Source organism: Bidens hawaiensis, unplaced genomic scaffold (assembly GCF_021521415.1).
Source record: "Bidens hawaiensis isolate Kalapana, Puna unplaced genomic scaffold, B.hawaiensis_p1.1 tig00030776_1, whole genome shotgun sequence".
NCBI classification, from domain to species: domain Eukaryota; kingdom Viridiplantae; phylum Streptophyta; class Magnoliopsida; order Asterales; family Asteraceae; genus Bidens; species Bidens hawaiensis.
In genome coordinates, this window is record NW_027505191.1 from 46,429 (window position 1) to 53,803 (window position 7,375).

Sequence of the window (7,375 nt, forward strand, 5' to 3'; positions counted from 1 at the left end):
CAAAAAGACCTATAATGGCATTTTATTCCGAAATCATCATTTTGAGTTCTCGAACAAAAAATGGCCATTAATGATTATTTTTGAAGAAAATGCCATTAGTTAATGGTCATATTTGTTTCAAGGTGCGTATTTGTGTTTTGATAAAAAAAAATTGGGAAGAATAACAAGTTATCTTTATGTTGATCTCCTTTATAGTATTTAAGAACACATGTTATTTTCCCGATTTTGATCTTTTTACCGTTGCAATTGAGAATATGTCCTCAAATATTACATATGGGATCAGTATGCAGGAGACCGCACGATGAGAAGTCCCTCCTTGACCAATTTTTCAGCGGAGCTTGCTCATTGCTGCAAAGGAAAACCGAATCTGACACGGTAAGTTGATCTGCCTACCTAGCTAGAACTTGAATTTGATTATCATTTAGTCCATTTTTTTATGTACATCAGTCATTTATGTCCATACTTTCTACTTTATAATGCATTTAGACATATCATCTTAATACTTGTTACATTTAAGAGTTATTCAATATACGCATTCCAATAGTCTTTCATTGTCTTCATTAAATACATGCTGTCTCATGATGAACTGATTACATAGGGCAGTTTAGGGGATATGAGTTAATGTACAGCTTAAAGAAGCCGCTCAAATTAATTGATTGTTTACCATTAAGCATCATATATTTTGTGTGTTCTATTTTAGATGACAAAATTTGAAAGTTAAAGTGACTATTTTTACCTGTGTTTAAATTAATGTGAACTCAAAGGAGTAAAAAATAATAAGATTTCTGTATTACAAAAGCAAGCTTGTGTTATGTCTTCTCAGCTGTTTAGCTTACAATTGGCAGCCATTGATAGTGAAATCACTGCTTCATTGCAGCAATTACTACAAGAGTTTGAAGATGTTTCTCAAACTCCTAAAACCTTGCCTCCACCTTGAAAAACTGATCAAAAAATTGTTTCGAAAAAGGGCAGTGAACCTATTAATCAGAAACCTTATAGGTAACCAGTGGTCCAAAAAGATATTATTGAGAAAATGACTTAGGGGTTAATGGAGTCAGGGGTAATTAGGGAAAATTTTAATGATTTTGCTGCTGGAGAATGGATTACAGGAAACTTAATGATGCCGCTATCAAAATTAAGTTTCCTATTCCTCTATTAGACGAATTATTAGATGAGTTAGGCCAAGCTACCGTGTTCTCTAAATTGGATTGAAGGTCAGGATCACCAACTTTGAATGAGCCCTAATGATATTGAAAAAACAGCATTTAGAACTCATGAGCGACACTATGAGCCTTACCAATGCACCAGCTACGTACTTTCCAAGCACTTATGAACCATATGTTCATTACTAATTCTGTTATTGAATACAAACAGGATAATGAGAATGTAGCTGCTGATGCTTTATCTCGTGTTTCTGTGTTCACTCCGACTGTTGCTTCATTTGAGCCTGCTATAATGGTTATAATTCAAGATAGGTGGACTAAGTATCCAGAAGTTGTTAGGGATTCGGGTATTTCTACACACACCCAAACACAATATAATCTGCAAGAGAAATAAAAACGAAGATGAACACGCGAGATTTAACGTGGTTCGGTCTAAACTGACCTACGTTCACAGGCTGCAACCAGGGTATTTTATTATTGCTACTGCCACACTGGTGATGAGGAATTACAAGTACAAGTCTAAATATATAGATACGATATTAGGGTTTTCTACTTGTTCACCAAGACAACTAATATGGGCTTGAATTAAAACAAAGCGGGCCAACCAATTTGATCTTCTAATTTCCTGCTCCATAATTCTCTTGAACCGGACCCAAAACAATCGAGCCTCCACATTAAACCCCACAATCTCCCACTTGGAGGCTTGATAAACTTCAAACTGCCTACCGATGATCGCTTGTACCTCTTGTAATCTTCCTCATCTTCCTGGTTGCATCCGCCTTCTCATCAGTTAACCTAAACACCCGTTGAAGCTCCCCCGAGCTCCAACACATCAGTCATGGCTACAACTGCCACTAACTCATTCTCTGTACTTACCGGCTCCCACTTACACGAATTGCTGGAATACCTTGAGAACAAACAACACTCTCCATATTAAGCAGGTAATCTTTTGGAGAGACTTTAACCGCTGAAATACTGGTTCTCTTAACCCACTGTCTGGTAACTCAGGCTAAATCTTTGACTGACTGACTGCCAGTGCTCCCACTGCCGCGAAAACCTATGACTGGTTTTTCTAACCTCTTTTAGCATGTTCAACCTGAATCTGACCTGTGGCTCAGGATATATCTCCTGCAAAACAAATCTTTTTTGCCCACTAGACTCTGTGAACCAGACTTTTTGTTCTTCTTCTAAAATTGGTCGGTCACTCTCTCAGACGATAATTGACCATATATAACGAACCCCTCTTTCTTCCCCGAGCTATGACAAGATTTCCCTTAACAACTTTCCACTGCCCGTTCCCAAATTTAACCTCATGTCCCTGTTCATCCAACTTTCCAACAGAAATCAACTTTTTCTGTAAGCTTGGAATCACTCTGACATCCTTCAAGGTCCATAAACCGGCTGAAGTAACTAAATTCATGTCACCCATGCCTGTAACATTAAGAACATCATTTTTCACCAGTTTAACCTTACCAAAATCACATTCCTTCAGATTCTGCAATGCTTCACTATTGTGGGTAGCATGAAATAAAGCACCAGAATCCATGACCCAGGAATCAACATTATCCTCAACAGTAAGAACTAAAAACTCATCATCTAAGCATTCTTCTGCAGTGTTGTCTTCTTTCTTTTCATTCTTCTCATTTGGACACTGATTCTTGAAGTGTCCTTCTCTTTACAACCCCAGCATTCAATATCTTTATGAGTCCTAGACTGACTCCTCTTCCTGCTCCCACTGTCTCGTTGTTTTCCTCTACATCTGCCTTCTGTGACTAATATATTACCAGCTGAACTTCTGCGTCTTGAATCTTCTCCAAGAATCAAATCCCGAATCCGATCAAAAGTAATTCTTGTAGACGAACTACAAACCGCAGTCACTGTTTACGACCAACTGTCGGGCAAAGATAATAACAACAAAAGACCTTGAACTTCATCATCAAACTTAATATCGGCTGACACTAAGCGGGACATGATCGAATTAAGATTATTAATATGCGTTGCAATAGACCCACCCTCTTTCATTCTTATAGTCACTAGCTCTTGGATAAGATAGACCTTATTTGCGGTAGAGGGCTTCTCAGACATGTTGGATAGTGCATCCATCATACCACGCGCTGTGGTTTCCTTCATGATGTTAAATGCCACATCTTCCGACAATGACAAAGTAATACATGCCCAAGCCTTCTTGTCTAACTTCTTTCAATCTGCTTCTGACATCTTTTCTAGTTTTTCATCTTCTAGCACTACATCCAAGTCTTTCTGACAAAGTAGCGCCTCAACCTGCATCTTCCACCAACCAAACTTCTGCCCATCAAACTTCTGTATCATAACCTTTCCGTCTTCTGCCATGACAATGACTAAACGAAACTTGAATAAAAATAACCCCTGACAACCACAACAAAACCACCCGGCTAAACTGCCCGACAAATAAGCCAAAACTCGATAATCAAAACCCACTTCAAACTCACAAATCAACCCCAAACTGCTTTTGGAATGATTGGTCAACACAACAATAAAACTTTGTTGACTTTTGATTACACTTGGCGGTGGCTTTCAATTGTAACCCAAGACTTGAACGTTGGTTATTCTAAACACAATCAATTGTGTTATTAATTCACACAACAATGAATTATTAATTATAAGGAGATATGTGGACAATATACGATGGTGCGACTGTACGTGTTAATTCATATAAGACAAGAAATAACTTTTAATTCTACTTGATCAAACATAAATCGAAAGAGTAAACCTCGATCGATGGTTGTTTTGATGGCTACGGCTGCCGATAACAACCCTAATCAACCAACTTTTCTCTTGCGATTGTGTTCCACCCGTGTATAACCGTAACCTCGGCTCTATACCACTGTTAGAGATTCGAGTATTTCAACACACACAAACACAATATAATCTACAAGAGAAATAAAAACGAAGATGAACACACGAGATTTAACGTGGTTCGGTCTAACCTGACCTACGTCCACAGGCTGCACAGGGTATTTTATTATTGCTACTGCCTCCCTCGTGATGAGGAATTACAAGTACAAGTCTAAATATATAGATACAAGATTGGGGTTTTCAACTTGTTCACCAAGACAACTAATATGGGCTTGAATTAAAACAAAGCGGGCCAACCAATTTGATCTTCTAATTTCCTGCTCCATAATTCTCTTGAACCGGACCCAAAACAATCGAGCCTCCACATTAAACCCAACATAAGTATCTATGATTTGGCAACAATTGCAGAATGGTCAAGAAATAAGTCATTTTAAATGGGATGGTGCATTACTAACATGGAAAAACAGAGTGGTGGTTGGTAACTTCAATACTTTGAGAGATGATAAACACCATGGCTGTCCTGTTACCATTGTTTCTGGTAAAGATAGTATATTTTTAAGTAATTTCTGGAAGGGGTTTATGGCTTTGTTACCATTGTTTCTGATTTAACTGAGGTTGTCAACCGCTGTTTGGAAGGATGTTTGAGGTGTATGGTATTGGAGAGACCACATACTTGGTTCAAATTGTTGCCTCTAGCCCAATGGTGGTGTAACACTTCTTATCGTGCTTCAATTGTCATGACCCCGTACGACTATGGGATAGTTCCACCAATTCATGTTCCTTATGTTGCTAAGGATAATACTAATCCAAAAGTGGATTTGTTTGTGAGAAATAGGGAGACTACAATACAGGTTCTCAGATTTCTTTTGAGAGCTCAAAATCGAATGAAGCAGCAGGCGGATAAAGACCGTTCTGAAAGAGTATTTGCAGTGGGTTCTTGGGTTTATCTGAGGCTGCAAGCATGTTCCAATTTCCTTATCAAATTTGTAAATCAAACATGATAATTTATCATCTATGTACTTCACAAATTCTAATTCTTTTGTAAACTTCTTGTTTATTCAAATTCCATCTCTTTCAAAAACTTCCAGTTTATTTAAATTACAAAATTTGAATTTCTTTGCTGGTTTCGTTTCAAATACATTTTCTTCGTAGTTCAATTCTTTTTTCAAAAGATAGTTTGCCAATCAAACTTTCCTTACATTTTGAGCAGTTATTGATTTTCCCTCATAAATCAAACAAACAAATGTACAAAGTAATATCCCACTTAGAAAGTGGGGTCTGAGAAAGGTGGGATGGAGCAAACTTTATCTCGATCATAGGATAGAGCGAGGCTGCTTTCAGTGAGACCTCGATATATGACCATAAATGGTTTTCTTGTGAATTTTGTATTTCATATCAAAATTAAAATTGATGGCAGCTTCTGGGAAACTGAAGTTAAAATGATGAGATATAATGAAAAAGAACAAAAAAGGAGCCGGATATTCTGGTATCACAATTTTCATGTCACTGGACATAACAGTCACGCGAATAAGAAATATACGAAACGATGCCGTTTAGGATTTCATGTGCTGATTTGGCAAAAAAAATTACAATTGACGGTGTTATAACGGAAATCTAACCAAGTTGAAGACAACTCTAGCCCTATATATTTTCTATAAATTTCAAATGGTGAGATTTGGACGTTCAATCACAAGCCAAAGCTCTTCGAACACAATTGAAGGACACTCAATTTAAGATACATGGCGCTGGGTAAAGAAACATCTCTTTATCCTTTTGTGTACTTCTTTCAATGTTACAAATCGTGTTTAATTTCAGTTTTGATTTTGCAAATTGAAGTTGATGTTGCTATATGTGCTCGATTTTGATTTAGGTTCATTTAAATTGCTTGAGTTGTGCTATATATGATTCAATTCAGTTGATGCTTCTAAGATCGTTAATCGATTGATTGGATCTGCTTGCGATTAAAGTTTGTGATAAAGGTGTCCTATTTTGATTTCTGATGAACGGAATTGTTTAAGTTGCTATTTTTGGTTCAATTCGGTCATGGTTTTGCAATCAATTTTCTACATTTCAATCAGTTCACTAGATCTACTTCAGGTTGATGCTTGGTGATTGTGTAATTGATAATTTGTCTGCCGATTGACAATCTTTTTACTAGAATAGTAACTACTGTGATAACCATATTTATAAAACTATAAATTAGACAGCATGTGTAATTAAATTTCCAGATCCAAAAAGATTAATGATAGATTAATGATAGCAGACACAATTAGCATTATTTCATTTGATTTTACATTAATATATGATTTTCGTTCAGCAATCGAAATTAGTTTATCATAAATCAGCACGATCTTTGAATCCACTTTAGCACAATCGAGGTATTTGGTATGTTAACAAAGATTAAGATTAAGTGTCTATTTGTATAAATGCCTTCTCTTTTCATAACATTTAGGTATGATTAGGTATGATGATTGTTCACTCTTAAGTTGTTAGATTCTTTTAATACTGTTTTTCCTAGTTCATAAAAGTTGTGTGAAATTTATATTATTTCAAGCATCTTAGTAATTGAAATAGTTTTCAAAAAATATAAAATAAACCATGCTTATAGTTCTTTAAATTTGTAACCGAATTGAATTTGGTTGCACAAACAACAGGAAATGGGACTCTATTTACAGATGAGGAATTGGCTGCCTTTGCTGAGAAAATCTTGGTGAGAGCGCCGCATTATGTTGAAATAGCATGTGGGTGCACAAACAAAAGGTTGGGGGACTCGTTAGTCATCCTCAGAATCAGTGACGATGGCACCATCCGCTCTACTTGTCATTGCACTCTAGACTGCAAAGAAGGCATGATCAAACTCTCACACAACCACATACTGTTATTATATCTTTTGTTATAAAATCTTAAATATGGTACTTTTGGTTGTAATAGTGTTTAGCAGTCCTGCAAAACTTGTGAAACACGCATCGGGTTGTATGAATGTGCCAAATTGGAGGACCAAGATTTGGGTTCTTAACTCCAACCTCAAGAAGATAAAATTAGCACAAACATGTTTGCTGAGGTACTATAAAGGAGATGAATATGTTAGACCACGCAACAAAGTCTCCCATCGAGACGAGTTCTTGAGTTCTACCGCGTGTCACAAGGTGTGTCGCTTTGAACTTAAGACAAAGGACGTGTGCAAGTCTTATCACTTTGCAGCTGCAAGGGAAAACCGAACTTGCAGTGACATGAGTTGCGGCAGGTAACTTTATCTATCTATATATCTAAGAGCTAATTTTTAATAAGTTGATTTGTTATCATTCATAAAACCTTTTTGATGAAGGTGGACATGCGAAGACCTTGGGCAGAGGAGTTCAAGACCACATAGCGGATGC

At 36.8% G+C, this 7,375-nt stretch overlaps 1 long non-coding RNA gene across 1 annotated transcript; it reads left to right on the forward strand.

Moving 5' to 3' along the window:
• The first annotated feature begins 334 nt into the window (after positions 1-334).
• LOC143611344 (uncharacterized) lies at positions 335-7,104 on the forward strand. Its single transcript, XR_013149756.1, has 3 exons — positions 335-375; positions 6,653-6,844; positions 6,930-7,104. It is a non-coding gene; the product is annotated as an uncharacterized LOC143611344 (long non-coding RNA).
• Positions 7,105-7,375: the final 271 nt, after the last annotated feature.